General features: G+C 44.4%; 1 protein-coding gene across 14 annotated transcripts in view; it reads right to left on the bottom strand.

Annotated features, from left to right (window-relative positions):
- Positions 1-23,210, bottom strand: part of LOC310836945 (5-hydroxytryptamine receptor 2A-like) — a 241,768-nt gene that overhangs the window by 98,894 nt on the left and 119,664 nt on the right. For 8 of the 14 annotated variants that reach the window (XM_083722949.1, XM_083722952.1, XM_083722955.1 and 5 more), the window contains exons 2-3: positions 1,739-1,860; positions 537-616 (exon numbers count right to left, since the gene is read on the bottom strand). The gene's annotated coding sequence lies outside the window, so the exon portion shown is untranslated. The remainder of the gene's footprint in view (positions 1-536; positions 617-1,738; positions 1,861-23,210) is intronic. The other 6 variants (XM_083722941.1, XM_083722953.1, XM_083722946.1 and 3 more) reach the window with 1 other exon arrangement.

The raw sequence follows: 23,210 nt of genomic DNA, 5'->3' as shown, positions 1-23,210 counted from the left end.
GCCCCACTTGATGAAACATGCCTACTTTAGCACAAGCAACCCCTCCAAACCTCCACTGTTAATATTAGGAAAATGTGAGCTCAGCTCATACAAAGCTGCCTTCAACGGAGTCAGGCTACTGGGTCCATCTTGCCAAGATGGGCTACTCCAGCCTTCACCAACCTGGAGCCTGCAAGTGTGGTGTCATCATTAGAGTGCTGGACCAGAACCTAGAAGACCCGGGTTCCAAGTCCTCACTCAGCCCACAAAGCTCACTGGGTGACCTTGGGGATAAAATGTAGACAAGAAGAAGTTTCATGCAACCTTGAGCTCCTTGTGGGAAAGGTGCAATATAAATGCAATAAGTTATAATAAATAAACAGTTTTTGGATTACAGCTTCCACCACCCTCACTAGCGGTTGTGCTGACTAGAGATGGTGGGATCTGCAGTCCAAAGCACCTGGTGAGCACCAGGTTGGGGAAGGCTGCTCTTAATACCATAACAGCCCCTGACAGTTTGGCGACACAGAAACTATTTTACAGTCTTTTGCAAATACCTTTGATTCTCTGCGGCAGAACATCCAGCCACAATAGAAGCCAGCCGAGTGCAGAGAGGCAAGCCTAGTAGAAGGAAAAGCTACATAGGAAAAAAAGGCCTTCTGATGTTATTATTTCTATGATTATCATATATATTGGTATTTGTGTCACAGAGTAGCATAAGAAAGAAGCAGGTTGCTGCCCCGATGAATGTACAACCTAAATTTAGAACATGTTTGTGTGCATCTACAATCAAAAAGGGAGAGAAGGGAGAACCAAGGGTAAGAAGAGATGAATTAATGAAAGTTGATGCAGTTTCATGTATTTAAAAGAACACAAATCATTTTTCTTTTCCAGTTGTAGATTAGGACTAAGGGAGTCTTCGCCAGCCTGGTGCCTTCTAGACATTGTATACTTTTTTATTTGTCCATTTCTATCCCACTTTTCCTCCAAGGAGCTCAAGATGGTGTACGTGGTACTCCTCCCTCCCCATTTTATTTGCCCTACAGCCTTGCACGGCAGGCTGGGCCGAAGACAGTAAGCTTTGTGGCTAAGTGGGGATTTGAACCCTGGTTTCCCAGGTCCTAGTTCAACACTATAACCACCGCATCACACAGGATCTCAGTGCTGGCTATGGCAGAAGGGAGCTGTAGTCCAAACCCCCAGAAGGCACCTGGTTGGCGAGGGCTCAACTAAGGGATGAAGCTAAAATCCATGGAAGGATGTGGGATTTGAGGAAGGATGTGAAGGAGAGGAAATATCTGGCCCTTAGAGTTGGTCTTGGAAGGATCTCCAAACAGAAGGATCTAGGAGGGCTATTGGGTGGAAGAGACACCGACTCCTATACCCTCTAACACGCCACCAAGTGAAATCAGGACATGTGTCTTCTGGGGCCACGGTCCTGCATGAGTCACGGGACTCATGCAAGAAGAGCATAGCCCCCCCCATATGTATCTTTAGGGGCCATGCTTTCATGGGAGCCAAGTGACTCATGTGAGAGCATGATCCCCTAAAATGGGCATCTTTGGAGCCCATGCTCTCATGCAAGCCAAACAAGACACCCCAGGAGCTAATCAGAAGCCAATATGGCTCCTGTAAATCTGGATGTCCTACTTAAAGCAGTATGCAGTCCCATGGCTTTCACCCTGGTAAGCATGCCAAGACCCTTGGCTCATCTAAATCCCAGTTGGGCCTGCTTCAAACATCTAGGCTTGAGGCTTACCTTGCCTTGATCTAGGTCCCACGAAGGTCACTCACACCCCAGTCTGTTGAATGCAGAGGTGCCTGCCAAAAAGGCAAACCTAGGCACTAGCATCTGGCTCCAGGATGAGATGAAAGTTCCACCTGCAGGAAGGAAAGAGGAAGACCTCTCAGTAAGTTCAGAAAACTCTTTGTAGGGTACAAAGTTTGGGGAAAGAAAGGGAGAGATTTGCCCTCCATGCTGCCCTCTGTTCATTTTTTGACTGGATTCTCATGCATGCCCCACACATTTCAGAAGCACCATATATTCTCTCCCCATTAGCTGGCAAAAAAGCCACATGAAAGCCACAAAATAAAGACTTCGCCCCATCGCCAGTTGCAGTCACCACTTATCTATTTTGCATCTTAACCAAGCCAGGTAGATGAAATGCTCACTTTTCAAAGATGGTGTTGTGCACAAAGGAAGAGGGGCTTTAGCTCACTTCCCTCTGCAGCACATGCAGAAACTGCAGAACCCACTATTAGTCTTGAGAGCTCAATCTGTCAGAGCCTGTCATTGCATGCAGGGGAAGTCCATAACTCAGCCCATGGGTTGAGACCCACTGGCTCCCCTCACCTGGTTTAGCTGACCGGTGGAAGCTATTCTAAGGGTGTGACCACTGTCACATGCTGACAGCTTCTAGGAGTCCCAGGTGAGAGCTGAGTGGAGGCTGGGGATCAAAAGTGGGCAAACCACCCCAGAAGGAGCACCATGTGTCCTCCACCGGATGAACTACACTTCCCCTAACACTTCTTAAACCCCAAATAATAACACTAATAATCAATTATTTTCTAAAACAAATATTCTGGCCTTTGAGCCTGCCCGTTCATTGTACTCTTTAATCTGGATGTCATCATGCCGCCTTAAGGGACCAGTTTGCACATTTTACTGATTTTAGGAAGGTACTTTTAAGGCTGCCTTTTCCAATAGTTTGTTCAAGGGTGGTGTCTAATAAGAAAATAAAGTATGAATAAATCATCCAACCTCATTAACAATGTATGAATTAACATGACAGAATGCTACAGCACAAAGATCTATCCACCCAAAGGCGAATGTGTAAATACTGAGTTTAAAGTATGCATTCCAGAAAGAAAGGAAGATGTGGAACACTTGTTTGCAAAGAAAACCTTTAACTTGTGCCTGGAATCTTACATGGTAAGGCTCTTCCAGCATGCCCCCATGCTGGATGCAGCCGCCAAAGCTGGGAGATCCTGTGTGTTCAGATAACATAATTATAAGAGCCTCTTCAGGATTTCTGATACCACGTACTGTAATCACACAAGGGAGGGGGCTGTCGAGACAAGAGCATGAGCTGTGTCTACACACACACACACACACATACACACACACACCAGTGTAGAGTGGGTTGCCAGTGCTGCTGAAGTGCCCCCCCGCCCCACTGAAGCCAAGCAGGGCCATGCTGTGCCACCTGCTCCAGGGCCCAGAGACCATCAGCAGCTGGCAGGGAGGGAAGGACAGTGAGCCAGGGATGCAGCCTGCCAGGATGTGCCCTCTCTCCAGTGTCCTAGAACCACTCAATCAGCATGAGAAAGGGAGCTTTTTCAGCCACCGAGAAGAGGTCTTCTCACCCTGTATGCTGATGGGAGCCAATCAAGGTGGAAGGAGGTGAGTCAGTCACTAAGGATGGGCTTCCAGGGTCACTCTGGAGAAGGTGCACAGAAAGACCACTGAGGAGTTGTTCTCTGTGCTCCAAAGCTGAGCATTTAGGTACACTGAAAACATAAGGTTCTTTCAGTTTCAAGAGAATGGTGTGCAAGTTATGTTATGTACAAAGGAGCTTCAAGGAAAACACAACTTGGCTTACCACTCTGAAAGAAGATATTAGAGCACTCAAAATCATTTTCCCATGTACATGCACAGAAAATAGATCTAGCTGAAAGGCAACACATGGAGATCTGCACTGATCATTGCAATGCATCTATTATTATTATTATTATTATTATTATTATTATTATTATTATTATTCTGCATAATCTTAGACGGTTGTATATCTTAGAAGGGGATTGTCACAGGAGCATGCCTGCCAATAATCACACAGGTCAAAGATGGAGTTAACTCTTTACTAGCAAAAAAACATGAACTCCACAGTCTTGGTTAAGTGTCAGGCCTAATGAGCAGAGCAGCTCATTCCCAGTGGTCTTCCTCCATGTAAATCAGTTGCCAACACCGAAAGTCCCTGCCTCTTTACCATGGCTTTCATCAAGCAACTGGAGACTCCACCTGCAAGCAACTAACCTCTCTTCTGCCCTTTTCATGCCTCTTCTGGTTCTGGGAGACAAGGGGGCAGGGGAGCTCATCACAGCAGGAGGGGGAGACACTTGTGACCACCAGCCAGATTCATCTCTAACTCTTGGCCTCCCTCCTCCCACTCTTCTGCTTCAGCTTCTGCCTCTGATTCTGGACTTCTCTCTGGCGCAGACTCTCCCAGTTCTCTAAGCCCTGTTACCACTTCAGCTTCTGGCACCTCCTCTTCCCAGTCTTCCCTCTCATCTCCCTCTGACCACTCAGCATTGTGCAGCTACCACTCCCCAGGCTCTGAGCCTTCTCCCCTTGAGGGTTTCCCAAATGGTTCTTCCTACAATTCTTCTGCATACAACTAGTTCGTGACAGGGACATGGCTGTGAGGGGGAGTGGGTGGAGTATCATGAAGAGATCCTGCACTTCTGAATTTGCCAGTACACCAATGTCCCACACCTGAAGGTGAACCCTCCCTTTTTTTGCACCCAATTTACAAAATAGCCACACAGATGTGTAAAATTCTGCATGCTCCTTTAAAACCCACAGAAGCAGAAAATGGGAAAGGACTGTGCCTTTTCCATGCCGCACATTTCATCTGTGCTTGCTCTTTCAACTTGATAGCATTCATGTGTGGTTTTTTTATGTTCAGGAAGACAGAAACATAAAGAAGGAGAGCCTTCGCCCTTCACCCGAGGGTACAGATTGATATTTGCTTGCAAGGGAGTGAATCTCTGAACTGGTAAAAGCAAAGGTTTAATTAATTAACGAGAAAAGCTGGCAGAGATATTTAAGAAGAGGCAATTATAAGAGTGGGAGCAATATTGTGGGAGAAAGTATACAGAAGAGAATTTGCATAAAACTTCTCTCTCTCTGTCTTTATAAGCATCATCTTGGAAATGAGCCCACTGAATGATAACTCCTTTGTGGGCACTTTCACGGGAAGCAGAGCCGTTTCATGGGGTATTGATACCTCTGGGCTTGGAAGCACCTTACATATGCATTTTTTAAAAAGAAAAAATCGGTGACGGCCCGGATGGTTGCTTTACTTCAACCATGCACCGCCCATCCATTTTCTAGACAAGTCATAATAAAGCTGGTATTTCAAGCCATACTACAGTGGTACCTCGGGTTAAGTACTTAATTCGTTCCAGAGGTCCATACTTAACCTGAAACTGTTCTTAACCTGAAGCACCACTTTAGCTAATGAGGCCTCCTGCTGCCGCTGCGCCGTTCTCATCCTGAAGCAAAGTTCTTAACCTGAAGCACTATTTCTGGGCTAGCGGAGTCTGTAACCTGAAGCGTATGTAACCTGAAGCATATATAACCTGAGGTACCACTGTACTAGGCATTTAAGATGAGCACCATCAGTCAGCTAGGACAGAATAGCAAAGAGAATGTATTTCATGACCAGAAAGGGGGTGGATTGGACGACCCTTGTGACCCCTCCCAACTCTACAATTCTATGGTTCTATGATTTGCAGCGTGACATAGAATCGGCCCCAGACATATTTTTAACTTGGATTCTGAACTTCACATACAGAGTGGCAGTGTAGGTGTCTTGACCCAAGCTCTTGGCACAGCAGCCATGTTTCAACGCCTTCCCCTCAGATTCCCCCAAAATTCTAGCAGACAGAGCTCAGTGTTTAGAGGGAAACACCTAGGCTATTCCATCAGCTGACCCTCAAGGGCCACCCAGATGCCCCTGGCCCCTCTAAAGCAGCAGCTGCTCTTTTTGCTACTACTGCTGCTGCTGCTGCTGCTGCTCAGGTGATTCCTGTTCAGCTGAAATGGGGAGGGGAAGATGAGAGGGAGGGCAGTCTTAGTCCTGCAGGAGCCAGCCAAAGGACCATCAAATCCAGGGCCAACAAGATGCCTATGGGAACCCTGCAAGCAGTACCTAAGCACAAGAGCCTTCTCCCCACTTGTGATCCCCAGCAGCTGGCATTCAGAAGGCACAACACAGTCAGGAATAACCTTATCCTCCAGGAATTTGTCTTTTAAAACCACCCAAGCCGGCAACCCGCATTACCCGTTGTGGGAGCGAGTTCCACATGTGATATGCAAAGAAGTACTTTCTTTTCTCTGTCCTCCTGAATCTTCTCACCTCCTGCTTCACTGGACGGCCCCAAGTTCTAGTGCTATGAGGGAGGGAGGAAAACTTTTCTCTATCCACTTTCTCCACACAGTGCCTAATTTTTTTTTACACCTCTATCATTTCCCCTCTTACTTGTCTTTTCTCTAAATGGAAAAAAGCCCCAAATCTTATAACCTTTCTCTGAGGTGAGCTTTGAAGCTGTACAATATCCTTTTTTTGCACTGAGGTGACTAGAGCTGTACACAGTACTTTCATGTGCTGTCACACCACAGACTTGTATAACAGCATTATGATATTATAACATTCCCCTCCACCAGCAGATCAGGAATCATTTCAGCAGCACAGACTAGGGAGCTCTCTCTCTCTCTCTCCCTCTCTCTCTCTCTCTGATTGCAGGGGGGGGGGACCCTCAAATCGAGTTACAAAAAAATTGTGAAGATGGTGGGTGGGTGAGCAACCTCACACACCTTGGGGTATGCTGCTCCTGACCACTTTCCCCCAAAGGGAATACAGAACTTGAGACGAGTGGGAAGGATTCCCAATCTGGCATATAGGAGGACATTGTTACAGGTCTTTGGTCTCCACAGTAGAAACTATTGCAAATGGAGTTCTCCACCCATCCAATAATTCATCTCTACCGGCTTGGTCCCCAGTAAGTACTGTTGTGCATGCCCCAATCACTGAGCAGCGAGAGGCTTCAGGGGTGCCTACACTTTACTCAGGAATTGGTTTCCTTGAACTGAAGGCAAATGGAGACTGTGGTGCCTTTAGAATATATGGTTTTATTTGAGCATAAGATGGAAGGGCTCACAGCATTAACACCCCAACAAATCTTGCCTCCCTAGTAGATTTCCAAAGAAGTTCCAAGCTCAGCTTTGGGTCCAGCACAAAGCAAGACACGCCTCTGCATTCAGCTTCCAACACAAGCCAAAACCTCATGCTCACACAAAAAATTCCCTTGACCTATTGCTTTCCATCCTAGGATGATGTGGCATCCAGCCAAGTGAGGTGGAAAAAGGCCATGCCCATTTGTCTCTATGGCAACTTCTTTGGCCATGTAAATAGTAGCATTTAATTGGATAGCCAAGGCTGGTTCAGCAGCCTCTTCTACTGGATTCTAAACTTTATTAGATACAGGATCACAAGCCTGGAAGGAACCCACAGATATCATCCACACTGACCCTCAAACCTATAACAATGATATGAAGAGAGACAGTGAGCAACATCCCATATTATAGTCTGCTATAGTATCTTTGAACACCAGAGCTGATTAGGATTTAGAGTCCCTCCCATCCCTATATCACACCAATTTCCTTTTGTTTCAAAACCCTTGCTGGTCTCAGAAATGGTGCTTGGAGTTGAAAGTCACTTTCCCATAGCCAAACCTACCACACAAAGTTATCATGGTGAAAAAGCTCTACATTCCACAACTACCACCCTGAGGTATTTTGCAGGAAGGCTGGGGAGACACATAAATCTTTAAATACAACATCTATGCCTGGGGTAACCAAATGAATAGCTCCACAAAGAGTGCTAATATTCAGGTCAGGGCAATACAAAATTGAAGAAAACTAATCACAATGGATTTAATCCAGATTATATCAGTTGAACTCAGATGCCATTGAAATCAATTAGACAAGTTGGTCATCATCATGACTTAACTCTCTTTGATGGAGACACAGTTTGGCTGATTTAGTCTGGATTCAACCTACTGTATTCTGAAGCCTCTCTCTAAAAGCAAAGCCCATCATTTTATGTTTCTCCCCCCCCCAAAAAAAAAAAAAAAATCAGGACAAAGCAAAGGGATGATGGGTGGCACAATATGTAGGAAAATGCAATGTGTTTACAAGAGAATAAGTCAACTTTTAGATGAATACAGATGAACTCCCATGATGGATGGGAGAAATATTACATCAGGAGAGCTTTTACATGGAAAGAGTAACAGATAGGTTTATCAGGTCCTCTAGCTGATTTAGCAGAATATTTTAATACCTAAAACTGAGTAATATTTCATTCTTTCTTCTAATATGAACACAGTCCTTTGACTCCAAAGTAGCCCTGCTAAGCAAAACAGACATGCTCTGTAGTTAAGTGGGTATATTTGATTGTAGCTTTTCTTTCTATCCAAGAGCCTATGATTTAGGTCCATGTTGCCTGCTAGCATCTTTCAGAGCACAGTGCCAACAAAACAAACCTATAAACTTCAAATATTGTCAGCAGCATTGGGGTTGATCTGAAAGGGAGGAATCCCCCAACCCAAAGACTTTAAACAGCTGGAATTAATTTTGGGGGAGTTGCTGTCACTCTGAACTGGTTTTCATGACCAAATATGAATTCAATCTGTAGCATTATCTTAGCATTACTCCAGAATCACTTCCAAGGAAGAAGCAGTCCCAGTTACTGATCAGGCTGTGAATGTAGTGCAGTGCAGACAGCAGTAATGTTGATGGTGGGCGAGTGGGAAAACATGTTTCCCTCTCACAAAAAGCCTTATTTGCCCAGCCAGGGCAGAAGGATAGTTGCAAGAAAGACACAGCAGGATGGAATTGCTTAACCCCTCTCCCACTAGGGGTGGGCAAATTTCAGTTTAGTGCAAATTTGGCCCCATAAACACACTTTTGTGAAACCATTTCCCTTTACTGTGCATTGTACAGTTCTGCATTTTATATGCACACTTTCCCTTAATATATATATTTCCACAGACTTCACTAGGCTGGAGGGCTGCATTGCAAAATTCAGAGTCACTTCAGTTCACATCTTGTTTTGGGATGTGTGAATTAGGTAAATGCAACCTGAATCAAATCTATCCTGTGCCCATATCTCCTTCCAACCCATTAGTTCTCCACTACAGACTCCTCCAAACACATATACCAGACAATTTTAATCATGTTGCCCCACCTCAACCAGACTCAAAAACTGGAAATAAACACAACTTCAGCAGGGAGTGGGGTTAACTGCCTCAGCAGAGGACGATTGCAATGGGGAAAGGTGCAATAGGGATGATGCTAATTTAGCCTTCTCCCCGCTTCCACCCCAGATACGTTCATCTCACAGCAGACTGCAGCACATTTCAAGAGAGAGCAGCAAAAGAGGATGGGAGAAATCTTAAGATACTGCAGTCCATGCCAGACTTTGCAACTGCAAAAGTAGTGGGTAGCCTGCTTCCTCCCACCAAAGGAGTCAAATAATTTGTATACTTAGGGTTGGTGTACAAGCCTACAGTTTCTTGTTTTTTTTATTTAAAACATCAAGAACATTATGCACAGCCACCTGCCCTTCACACCAAGCCCATTTTTCGAAAGAAGGATTTGCACCTCGCAGGCGTTATATTTGGCAGTAATCAAAATGCAAGCCACGGACAGCCAGCCACAGGCAAAGAAAGAATAGAAAATATGCCAGATGTATTAGAGACAGGGAAAACGTAACTGACAAGGCAGAGGGATATGGGTGGTGGTGGTGGGAAAGAGCTGACAGCATGGATGAAGGAAATGCCAATGAGACTGGAGGATGGTTGTCAATCAGCCAAAAAGTCCTATTTAAGCCAGCCTCAGTTCACACAAATGTCAGCCTTTAAATAAAGTTAGTCTTCCACTCTCACTTCACAAACTAGGAAGAGCATAGTTACTGCTGACCTTTAAGGCCCTAAACGGCCTTGACCTTGAAGGAGCATATCCATTTTCATTGTTCAGCCCGGACACTGAGGTCCAGCTCTGAGGGCCTTCTGGCAGTTCCCCATTGTGAGGTTATAGGGAACCAGCCAGAGGGCCTTCGCAGTAGTGGCGCCCACCCTGTGGAATGACCTCCCATCAGTTGTCAAGGAGATAACAACCATATGACTTTCTGAAGACATCTGAAAGCAGCCCTGTATCGGGAAGTTTTTAATGTTTGGTGTGTCTTTATATTATGCTGGAAGCCACCTAGAATGGCTGGGGCAACCCAGTCAGATGGACAGGCTGCCATTATTATTTATTATTATTATTATTATTATTATTATTATTATTATTATTATTATTCCAGTTGTGTCGAGTGCTAGGAGCCTGGATTTTAGCTGAGCAAAAATGGGGATGTTTAACCTGCACATCTGGTGGAGCTTGTTATATTTGATGGAGCTCAGTTGATGCCTTATGCCTCAATACCTTGTGCTCCCTACACATATCTACTCAGACCCAACATTCATCACCTGAGGCCCTTCTTCATGTACCCTTTTGGGGAAAGTGAAGAGGATGGTTACTGAGTTCAATAGCATCCATATTTATATAAAGAATTAAGCCTGCAACTGAGGGGGTATTCCTAGCCAGAAGAAGAAAGGGCATGATTCTTACTCCAGGAAGATCCTACTGGGGTGTAGGGAAATTGCACTAAAGGGTCGCCAATGACTGCCAAGGCAATGAACAGTGAAAAATATGGTTCCTTGGGATTGTTTGAGAAATTTTGCACATGGAGAGTGAAAGCCACCAACATTTGGGAATGGAAAAGTTCTGAAAGAACTTTAGCCTTAGCTCAATTTTAAAACAGGCCTTGATAGCAAATTGTGGGAGACTATAAAAGTGCAACAAGCTGACAGTTATTTAGCCTATTATTATATTTTGACAACCATGGAAAGGATTGTATGGATTTATTTGGATTTATTAATGTACATATTTCCTCGAACAATGGGTTTTGTTCTTAAGGAGAGCCTCCTATGCATTTGTTCACAGCAAATCAGAGTACATAATGTAAAGTGAGAATTGGTCCTTGCTTGCCAAGCAAAACAATAAATTCTAGATCTTTAGTGTCGGCCCAAGACATTTCTGATAGCTAAGGGACATTCAACAATACTCTGAAGCTGTGGGGCATCCTTGGCTAAATTTTTATCTATTGCCCAAAGAACCACAAATCAGCAGATTAGACTCGTTTAGATTTCATAATAAATAATAACTGTTTGTGCTCATAAATCGATTCTGGGAGATGAACGGATATGAACAATCCTGCCCTCTGTCCTTAGTATCAAATTCTGCCTCTGGAATGCGCATCCAGTAACTACTAGGACAAGACGAGGACCTCTACATGACAGTCACGTACCCCACAGGCAGCAGACATCCTGATAATTGCAAAGTTGTGGTTGTAAGCTTCCTTTGAGGTCCTGCTGCAGTTTTAGCTCCTTGTCCAAAGAAGAGGCCGAGGAGCAACCCTATACAAATCCAGAGTGGAGTCCCTGAGTCATTGAGGACTATGTTAAGTTGGCGTTCAGGAGTGGGGGAAAGGAAGCTGTGTTGGGTGTGTGTGGAAATATTGTGGAGAAAACATGGTCACCTGACAGTAATTTTGTTGAAAGGGTACTCTTAGAAAAACAGAAAGCACACAAAATTGTCCAAAGGTGCCAAAAGCCTGCAGTGAACATGGCAATATTTTCCTAAGAACAAGGATAGCTGTCAGAACCATAAAACAGATAGGATCTCTTAAGGCATCTCTAGAGAATTACGGATTTCAAAAAGAACACTAAAGAAAATCACAGGGTGTACTATTAAAATTATGAATGCAGTCAAGGTGATAAACTGGGGCAGTAAGTACAGAGATGGCTAATGGAATTCACAGAAGTGAGAGGAATAATGTTGAATTATCACACCCATTTTCACTCTTTCTGGTTTCCTGCTCTGGAGAAGCCAGAGCTCTGAGGAAAGCATAAACAACAACCTTGACATGCAAGGTAATCAGACTCAAAGTATTTTAGTGACACCTAATGAACTGTAAACATGGGTGCACCAAATTAGGGATGGATAGTTTGACCTGACCGTGGCACAATTTAACAATCAGCAAATGCTGAATTTCTCCTGTTGTGGCAAAATCCTCAGTCCCCAACATGTCATCAGGCTGCAACTTTGAATCCTCAAAGGTTTTGTTAAATGAATTCTCCAGCCCTTATTTAATAATAATAATAATAATAATAATAATAATAATAATAATAATAATAATAATAATATCTTTATTGTCATTGCCCCCTCTCAGGGACAACGAAATTACTTGGCTGCTCCATCCACCCAGATAGGGCACTCCACTTAAAATCAGAACAACTATAAAAACACTAATTAAAACAATATAATATAATACAGCAAGGAAGATTAGGTGACTTCAAAGTCCAGGTTTCCCATTCAGGGCCGAGATCGCTCTGGAGAAGAAGCTGTTCTTGAGACGGCTCATTCTTGTCATCATCGTCCTGTATCTCCGTCCCGACGGCAGGAGCTCGAAGAGACAGTGACCAGGATGCGATGGATCTTTTACTATGACTGAAAGGCCCATTGGCGCCATTGATGTCTGGGCATGTAGCACATATTACACAGGGGCTGCAAAACCTCAAGCCCAGGGGTCAACTGTGGCCCTCCAGGTCTCTCTGTCTAGCCCTCAGAATGCTCACCAGGCCACACCCCCCACGCGTGCTGCTTCACACCAAAGTGTTGGTTGGAATTTGTCCTTAATTCTGATAATGCCTCATCTCAGGATGGGGGATAAAGTGTGTGGGGTGTGTGTGTGGAAAATAGCCTATGGCACAATGATTAAAACTGCATTAGTTGTTCCATCCACTTTTCCTTCTGGTCCCAAGCACCACTGCCAAGCAGAAAAAGTTCCCCCCACTGTTCTGTTACACTTTGCTGACCACAAGTCTCAGAAAGATAGAGCACATGCTTCATGTGCAGAAAGATACATGTTCCAATCCATGGCATCTCCAGGGATGGGGAGCAGATCTTGGACATCAGGTCAGGAAGAGGACATTCTACCTCTGCCTCTGTGTTCAGGACCTTGGAGAGCAGCTCCAACCTGTCTTGATATGACTGATATGGTGTGATTTCACATAAGGTATATTCTTGCATTTGGGGAAGAAGTATAGCTCAGGAACAGTGCCTGTTTGGCATGTAGGAGAACCTGGAGTTCAATCCCTGGTTTCTCCAGTTTAAAAGGCATTTCAGGGAAGTTGTGGGGCGGAGCGGCGGCAAGGAACAATCACCACAATACATTTTAAAAGGTGGTCCCAAGAGACGACCAGAGTGAGATCATGGAAGCATAAAGAACCATTCCAAGACATCTGTGAAGTAATTAATGACGCCTGTTAGTGGGTGTTTAGCAATTGCCTCTGTGCCCACCAGGAGCAAAGAGTTTATCTTACCCTTCCAAAACAGCCTTTTAATTTTTTTTTAAAAAAGACAGTACTGTAAAGGCATTCATTGCTACCAATTCACTGTATAAATTTAAAATGATAAAAAGAGAATGGACGGTATACTTCCATTTCCTATAGACACAGTGCTTCCTATCAGATCAAATACTCTCAATAAAGTACTGAAATCTTCGGCATTCAGCTGGGATTTGGCACCGAGCGTCTATTAATTAACCAGAGAGATGATAACAAGGTTTACATAATGGGTTCTCTCAGTCTTGGAGGCTGGCAGGGAGGCCCCCACAAAAGCTGAGCAGATTTCAGCCCCCAGGTGTTTGGCAAGCGAGATTCTCAGCTTCACTCTTCACAGATTCACAGGCACTTACTGTGTCTGGCTTAGTAACAGACCCTCTAAATCTTCCAAGGTTGACATACTGATAACAAATTCCCGTAATCGCATCAAAAATGTCCTGAGCTGTTTTTACAAAGAGGAAATTCTAGTCACACACACACACACACACACACACACACACACTTAGCTTTCAGGTAACTATGGCTATGTCAAGTCATCTTCCATTCCCTTACTAATTCCTGTCAGTAGCTGCCATTTGCTCAGCTGCGTGGTGGAATCCCAGGGTATGGTAACCATGGAAATTGGACTTCAGGAAAACCAAGCTGGACTGGCCAGCCTCACTCCTTACAACTCCATCACCAATGGACACTTTCTGGGATTCTCAAAGACACTGAACATATCTCTGCTTTCACCTATGTGCCCACAGCCAATTTTCCACACCCCTAAAAGTAGCTCTAGTCATGTGTCCCAAGGGCAAAGCACATCTGATTCAAGGAAGAGGGCTGTAGCTCAGTGGCAGAGTACCTGCCTTGCATGCAGATTCATTCACCACCATCTCCAGGTCAGCCTGGGAGAGACCCCTGAGTGAAAACTTGGAGAGCCAATGACAGTCAGTGTAAATGAAGATGGACCAATGTTCTGATTGAGTGTAAGCCTGCTTCCTATATTCTCAGAACGTCCCCTTAAAGAACCTCTAATTACAAGGCTAGGAAAAAGCTTGGCCTGAGACCATGAAGAGTTGCTGGCAGCCAGAATGTTGAGGAAGATGGAGCAAGGGTGCAACTCACTGGAAGGCAGCTTATGCTATACATAAATATCCAAGAAGAACCCAGAGCTCAGTGGCAGAGCAGATGTTTTGCATGCAGCTGTGCTAATCTTCTGTCCCTTTCATCTAGGGCTGGTGGAAAGATCATTCTTTATCAGAGACAGGACTCTAACCATTTGTTCTCCAGTTGTTGCTGGACTAAAATTCCCAGTTTCCCTGGCCACTGTCTGCAATGGCTAGGATTGATGGGAGTTGGAGTCCAACAACATCTGGAGTACCACAAGTTCCATAACTTAAAGTTCTAGCCTTAGACCTTGGAAAGTAAACACTTATTAGTGCCTGAAGAGGTGGTTCATGAAAACATCAGGCTAAGCACTAAGTATAATGGCCAACCAGGTGGGAAGCTCACAAGCAGGACCTAAGCCCTATAAAAACATAGGAAGCTATGTTATGCAAAGTCACATAATGAGAAGACGATTACAATAAAGCAGACAAAATATCATTACAATCGCAAAGTGTACATTTCAGCAAGGCTTACAAAGAACCATAAAGCATAAAAATAGTTTTTATTGTATTGAAGGATACTAGAAGCAGCTGACAATAGGCAGGCTTCCAGATAAGGTCCTGTTTTGAATGTCTTCCTCAGGTGATAACACATCAAAAGTCCTAACTGCGTTCATCTCTCCCAATAAGTTCATTGATTCCAAGAGCATAACACCAGTGGAAGGGTTCAAAATTATAGGCTGGTGTCAGTATTAACTAATTTGACTGTCAGTGGCTCTCCAGAATTCAGCCCTACCTGCAGGTGCTGGAGATGTTCTGCGTGCAAAGAAGATGGTCTGCCACTGAGTCATGACTCTTCCTCAAGTGGCATAATCCAACCAACCCAACAAAGTAGCAGGCACTTTCAGGCACTGAAGCTCAGGGGAAGGTGTATAACAATGGCAAGTAGTCACATGCAAATAATCTGATGCCAGGTGAAATAAAGTTGTCTGTTGCTATCCTAGGACTGAAACCCAAGCTCTTGAAGCCAGGCCTGCAAGAATGTTCTACCTCAACCGTCAAAGATAGCATGCCTGTGATTACCAGTTCCCAGGGATCACACACAGGGAGCACTAGGGCATTTGTTTGGAAACTGCAAACAGAGTGCTGGGTTATATGCAGCCAGGCTCTTATCATGTTCTTAGAACCTGGAGGATGCAGGGGCCTTCATCCAATTCAACCGAATGGCAGAAGATGTTTGAAGTCATGCCCCTTCCAGGATGGTTTTTTAGCCTGGTCCTTTGGCTTCTGGGTTGCCCCTTGAAGGCTATGGGTTCACAGTGTCCAGTCACAGCCACAAACAGGGAAAGCAAGAACTGGCTCAAGACTTTCTCCAACTATTGTAATGAGAGGGAGTTCAGAATGCCAGTGTGCTAAAAAGTCTGTCCCAGAGAGATTGGAAATCCGTTTGCTAGTTCAAAGTGGTTGGTGCTCCACACAACCTTTTATACCTTGCCAAACAGAAAGTGTTCCTTGTCTGCCCTGCTTGCATTGGGATGGTTTGCCTGCCCTGAAAGCAGCACTTAAAAGAAGCTTGCTACATAGATCTTCTTCATGCAAGATGCTACATGCAAGATGCTGATGTTGTAACTCCCCATGACAGGAGAATCAAGGTAATCTGCAGATGAGCCTTGACATTTTCAAGACCACATTAGCAACGTGGCCTGTATTTTAATGGGTCGTGGTCAGTTTTCTCTCTCTTCTGAGCTTTCTTTTATACCAGCAGTGGGAGAACCTCAGGCCTGGGTGCCAAATGTGACCCTCTAGTCCTTTCTATTTGGCAACCAGAACCTGGCTTCTGGGCCTGCCCACCAGAGGCATTCCCACGTGGGAATGAAACTCCACCCAGATATAATTATACCAGTAGGCTGTTTTCCTCTGGTGCTGCTGTGTTCATTCTGCTGTTTCTGGTGCGTGTTCCACTGCAATTGCTTTGCAGTTTTTCTAGTTTCTGTTTTTCTGTTTTGTTTCGGTACCAAATTCTTGCCATGTCTTCTTGAAAAGTTGCATGATGAGGCCAAGAACACTTGCAAATGAATTAAGGCAAGAGTGACAGCCCTAAATAGTAAATGAGCATCATAACAGTCATGGTGGCCCAGAACAGAGGTCCATCTAATGCTAGTATCCACTGTCCCCACAAGCAAGACTAGCCACGATGGCTATGTCTCCATGGTCAGAGGCATAAAGGCTTCTGAATACCATTTGCTGGAAACTGCAGGAGAGAAGTGCTCTTGTGCTCAGGTCCTGCTTTCAGGCTTTCCACTGAGGAATCTGAGCAGCCACTAGGAGAACAGGATTCTGGGCTATATGGACCAATGGAGGCTCTTCTTATGTTCAAAAGATGTGAAGGCAACAGCTTTCCCCATTCCTTAGCTCCAGAGCCTGCAATATAGGAAGAGTTCAAGTGGTCCGTTTCCACTGCGTGTCAGTTTCATATGTGTTTACTCAAAAGCCTTTCTGCATTAATCTGCTATTGTTATTCTTTTAAAAATCCACCCTTTTTAAGAACAAGCAATCAGAAATACACAAAAAGGACTCCAAAACTGGTCTCACCATGGTTTTGCATTAACAGCATCCTATGTGTTGGCTTACAGGTCCCATGAGGTATGAAGTCATTACACAGCCGCAGCAGCAGACTGTGAGGAAACATATATTTTGAGCATCATTCACAAGCCAATCTGCACCAGGAACCAATAACTGAATTAGTAGCTGCCCTTTCCCCACCAAAGCAGCCACCTCAGCACATCAAGGCTAGGTCAGCTATCCCAAGTCATCACAGGCTGCCTAATTCCTACTTGCAAGGGGTGGGGGTGGGATCTAAAGTTAGATGATGAAATTAATGGGCAAGAATAACTTAGACCCATTAATTTCAACAGGTCTACACTGTATACAACCTTTAATATCCCACATACCAGGGTGTTTGCTAAGGTTAACTGACAAGACTAAATGCGAATATGAAATACAAAACCTCTGCTGCTAAAATCTAAAGTAAGAACTAGCATTCATTCAGATAGTTTGCAAACTGTTCACTAAAGCAATTGATTGGTCCCCTCTGGGAAGATGCTCAGAGAAGAGTCTTTAAAGATTAAGCAGGAAACTGTCTCATAAGATGATACATATTCTTTAAAGCCCTTGATTTTTCTTAAAGAAAACAAAACAACAACAACAAAAAACTACAGTAAAAGAACACATGAAAGCCCTTTTTGACCTCTGAGTGATCATACAGACAGCAACTAGGTTTAAAGAGAACTGTAGCAATCCTGCCTGCTCAGATCTTTGAAACTGAAACAACAAAATTCTTAAAGTGCATTACGTTCTTGCTATCATTGAGACTTTAGGCTCCTTTAGTTTATGCTTTACATAGCAAGGAATTGTCTGTATGTTTTAATCTTGAGGGAAATCTATTCCAGATAGAGAAGTTGGATATACATTTTGAAAATAAATAAATAACCCTGGAGCTGTGCTGCATTGAATTACTTAGTGGGATAGCTGAAAGATTGGGGGGGGGGGGGGAGTTCCACAGGAGCAACCAATCGAATACAATCATTTTGTGAATTGCCTTTCTAACAGGACTAATTCCTTTGCTCCAGTTTGATGGATTTCAACCATTACGAGATCCGCTGAAGACCAGAGGAGCATGCGGAAGCAGGAGAGGAGGTGGTAAGAGCTTGATAACACCATTCACTGCTTGCCATTCTGAGAGAGTCTTTGCTTCTTCGTGTTAAGCAGATTATTGCAGAAAGAAAGCCTAATGGCTCTGGTGCCTCGTCTTAACTCATCATGCCACAGTGGATTTAGCTTTCCCAGTGCCTGGGAAGTGTGAAATGAAAGCATTAGGCAGTGAGTTTATTTATATTGCTTTGTCTTGAGTCAAGACAGCTAGGCCTCCAGCAGCCCACCTGAAGGCTATTGTAGTATTACAAGCAGAGCAAAAACAGTTGCAAAACTATCTTGAGCAGAAATACATCTTTAATATATGTCAGTGGAAATTTCTCCCCTGCTCCAATATCACTTCCAAAGCCCAGAGCTTCTTCAAAATGGAACTTGACAAAGTTGACAAATGAGCTGGATGGAACTTGTCATACTGGAAATCATGCACAAGGCACTAGGATAAGCAAGATTTTGCATACAGTGGTACCTCGGGTTACATACGCTTCAGGTTACATATGCTTCAGGTTACACACTCTGCTAACCTAGAAACAGTGTTTCAGGTTAAGAACTTTGCTTCAGGATGAGAACAGAAATCATGCTCTGGCGGCGCAGGGGCAGCAGGAGGCCCCATTAGCTAAAGTGGTGCTTCAGGTTTGGGTATGTTTGTAGCAAAAGGAAGAACAAAGAAACAGTGGGGTCACTCAGAGGAGAAGATGGTGAAATGCAAACATGGGACACAGAAAGGGCTGAACTCCTCAATGCCTTCTTTGCCTCAGTCTTCTCCGATAAAGAAAACAATGCCCGACCTGAAGAATTTGGAGCAAATGATTCAGCAGAGGAAACACAGCCCAGAATAACTAAGGAGATAGTACAAGAATACTTGGCTAGTTTAGATGTATTCAAGTCTCCAGGGCCAGATGAACTGCATCCAAGAGTATTAAAAGAACTGGCAGATGTGATCTCAGAACCACTGGCAGTCATCTTTGAGAATTCCTGGAGAACAGGCGAAGTCCCCGCAGACTGGAGGAGGGCAAATGTTGTCCCTATTTTCAAAAAGGGGAAAAGAGAGGACCCAAATAATTACCATCCAGTCAGTCTGACATCAATACCAGGGAAGATTCTGGAGCAGATCATTAAGCAAACAGTCTGTGAGCACCTAGAAAGGAATGCTGTCATCACCAATAGTCAGCATGGATTTCTGAAAAATAAGTCATGTCAGACTAACCTGATCTTGCTTTTTGACAGAATTACAAGCCTGGTAGATGAAGGGAACGCAGTGGATGTAGCCTACCTTGATTTCAGCAAGGCATTTGACAAGGTGCCCCATGATATTCTTGTAAAGAAGCTGGTAAAATGCGGTCTTGACTATGCTACCACTCAGTGGATTTGTAACTGGCTGACTGACCGAACCCAAAGGGTGCTCATCAATGGTTCCTCTTCATCCTTTCCTGGAGAAGAGTGACTAGTGGGGTGCCACAGGGTTCTGTCTTGGGCCCGGTCTTATTCAACATCTTTATCAACGACTTGGATGATGGACTCAAGGGCATCCTGATCAAATTTGCAGATGACACCAAACTGGGAGGGGTGGCTAACACCCCGGAGGACAGGATCACACTTCAAAACGACCTTGACAGATTAGAGAACTGGGCCAAAACAAACAAGATGAATTTTAACAGGGAGAAATGTAAAGTATTGCACTTGGGGGGGAAATGAGAGGCACAAATACAAGATGGGTGACACCTGGCTTGAGAGCAGTACATGTGAAAAGGATCTAGGAGTCTTGGTTGACCACAAACTTGACATGAGCCAACAGTGTGACGCGGCAGCTAAAAAAGTCAATGCAATTCTGGGCTGCATCAATAGGAGTATAGCATCTAGATCAAAGGAAGTAATAGTGCCACTGTATTCTGCTCTGGTCAGACCTCACCTGGAGTACTGTGTCCAGTTCTGGGCACCACAGTTCAAGAAGGACACTGACAAACTGGAACGTGTCCAGAGGAGGGCAACCAAAATGGTCAAAGGCCTGGAAACGATGCCTTATGAGGAACGGCTAAGGGAGCTGGGCATGTTTAGCCTGGAGAAGAGGAGGTTAAGGGGTGATATGATAGCCATGTTCCAATATATAAAAGGATGTCACATAGAGGAGGGAGAAAGGTTGTTTTCTGCTGCTCCAGAGAAGCGGACACGGAGCAATGGTTCCAAACTACAAGAAAGAAGATTCCACCTAAACATTAGGAAGAACTTCCTGACAGTAAGAGCTGTTCAACAGTGTAATTTGCTGCCAAGGAGTGTGGTGGAGTCTCCTTCTTTGGAGGTCTTTAAGCAGAGGCTTGACAACCATATGTCAGGATTGCTCTGATGGTGTTTCCTGCTTGGCAGGGGGTTGGACTCGATGGTCCTTGTGGTCTCCTCCAACTCTATGATTCTATGATTCTATGAGTCTAGGTTAAGAACAGTTTCAGGTTAAGAATGGACCTCCGGAACAAATTAAGTACTTAATCCAAGGTACCACTGTACTTGCAAATCACCTATGAACTTCTGAAAGTTCTGAATAAAAAGTGAGGGGTGGCGGTAGAACATTTCTATTCAGCAGAATTTGAAGAAGTTCTGGCATTCATATGCCACAAATAAAATATAGATGAAAAAGCAAAGGAAGGAGAAGGCTGCCAAGGCAACTTGCTCTACAAAATGGGAGAGTGCAAAATGTAGCTAAGGGAGGTGAAATGTGGATTCAAATTGGGTGATGAAAAAAATACATATAAGAATGCAGTATCAGGGGCATGAGTAATAGTTCTAGCATGGGTTGGGTCTTAAACCAGGCTCCCAGACATCAAACTCTAGATGCCTTATCTCCTGAGCCACCAATGTTCTGTACCTCCAGGGCACCACCTAGGCTGAAGTACCTGTCTGTCAGAACATTCCATCAGCTGACATACACACTCAGGGCCAATTCCTTTCTCCCAGGCTCTGAGCTTGCTCCTCCAACTTATTTTTGATATGAGGAATCTTGACCTCTGCGTGGTATTGACTATGCACCTGCCTTTGGCCCCTTGATCCACATTTGTTGCCTGAAATGCCTGGACCATACTTCTTCCTGTACTCTGCTTGGTCAACAGCTAGGTTCTCTGGGTCATGGAGCCTAACACCCTGAAACCTGACCTTTGCCAAAGTCTGGTTGTCCCTTGAGTCTGTACAAGGGTATTGTTCCTCTATTTTCTTCCTATACCTGGGAGCAGAATGGCTTGTGGGCTTCCTATTGGAACATCTGGTTGGCCACTGTGAGAACAGAATATTCTCTAACCAGGGCATTATATGAAGTGGTCACCATGGCTGTCAGTCACCCTGCCTCACACCAATGGCTGTTGAGGAGACACATAGTACAGTAAGGACATAAGAGCCATGGTTGATCATGCCAGTGACCCATTTAGTCTATCATCCTTATCTCACAGTGGCCAATCAGATGCTTATGGGAAGTCCACAACAAGGACTATGATTCCCAGTATCATTTAACAACCAACCCCTCTTCACAGGGAACTCTGGGTATCATGGCTCTGAGATGGGACTAGGGGTTTCCAAACAACTTTCAGGAACTTTAATGAACTATTTGCTTCCAGAATTATTTGGGGGAAGCCATGATTGTTTGATGTGTGCCAGGTGTACCTCTGTGGGGGAGAAAATCCACAGGAAATCTACAGCTTAGGGGTTGCCACAGATAAGGTCCATGGAACTACCAACATGGCATTTAAAGGGAAACCACACTGGGTTTAGCATCCTCAACCTGACTCCTGCTGTGCAATATCCACAACAGATGTAAATACTAGCATGAAGGATAACAGGTTACTGTTCCATTTTACCTCAGAACCACTCTTCAGTTCTTGCCTTTTTAATGATCAGCATCACTATTGACATGTACATTCTATTCATTGATACCTTCTCTCTTTTTTTAATAGTAAGTGTAATGTTAATTGTTACAAAACTGGGTTCAGGAGAAAGTGGTGAGCACTATGCATCAGAAGCAGAGCCTTCCCCAGTCTAAACGCACCTTCCAAATGTTGTGAGCTACAACTCCCATCATCCCCAACCAGCATAGCCAATGGTTAGGGATGGTGGGACTCAAAGGTGAAAATATCTGGCTACTCTTATATCTAATCAACAGGCCTGCATTTTATAAAACAGTGGATCCTTCTGCCAGCTAGGAGCAACAGCACTCCATTTGCCCCATTTATACAATGAGAAGGGGACCTGGTTTCCAACCTTCCCTGTGCATTCTTACTATAAAGCTATTTTAAAAGTATTTAGTTGGCTATTTATGTCCTGTTTGGCAGTTCTACCGCTAGAAGCAGCCAACACCAATGAAAAGGAAAGTACATCGACTAGAACTCTATAAAAACATCAGCCGTTAAACCAACACCACATTAAGAAGTCTCTAAAACCGACATGTACCAGGTAAATTGCAGCACTCAATAATCGTCTATAATCAGAACCTCATCTAAAGGTTATTCTGGGGTTCCTACCAGACCTTCAAGAGATATTCAAGACTCATAGTTGTACCCCAGCTTTCCTTCAAGCAGCCCAGAGTGACATTTTATCATCCCACTGCAAACCTCCCAGGTTGTCATGGGCCAGGAGTCAGCTTCATTTGCTGAGCAGCAGCCTGAAGGAGCAGAAGGTGAGGTGACCACCTGCTGCTGATCAGCCTTCTTGCTACTGATGAGAACCAGCTGGCTCCAGCATTCTTAAGGACAGTTTTCAGCCTCAGTCAGTTGCTGGAAACAACATTAGTTGTTCATGGCAAGAACCTGCTACTTCTTGCTTCTTGTGACCTTGGACCCTTGCCTTTCTTGACCCCCAGATCATCTGACTATGTGAACTGAGATTCTCCTGGCCTTAGGACTGGACTGAGCCTTGTATATGGACTCTGCCTCCAGGCAAGTACCCCCTAAGACTCGGCTGGTTGGCTGGCTTCTCCCTCCACTAAGCTTTGCTGTGGCAGGCAGAACAGGGCTACAACACAGGTACATTAGCAACTCTGTCCATGGCCAGTCATTGAGCATTCATGGCCAGCTGGAGATCTGAATGAGAATTCTCCAACATCCAACCCCAACCCCTGCAAACCACTGTATAACAAAGGCCCTGTTGAGTGCAGCTACAGCTACATAAACA

This window comes from Podarcis gaigeae (assembly GCF_964106915.1).
Source record: "Podarcis gaigeae genome assembly, chromosome: Z".
NCBI lineage: Eukaryota > Metazoa > Chordata > Lepidosauria > Squamata > Lacertidae > Podarcis > Podarcis gaigeae.
Note: the sequence above shows the minus strand (reverse complement) of the source record. Positions and strands in the feature narration are given on the sequence as shown.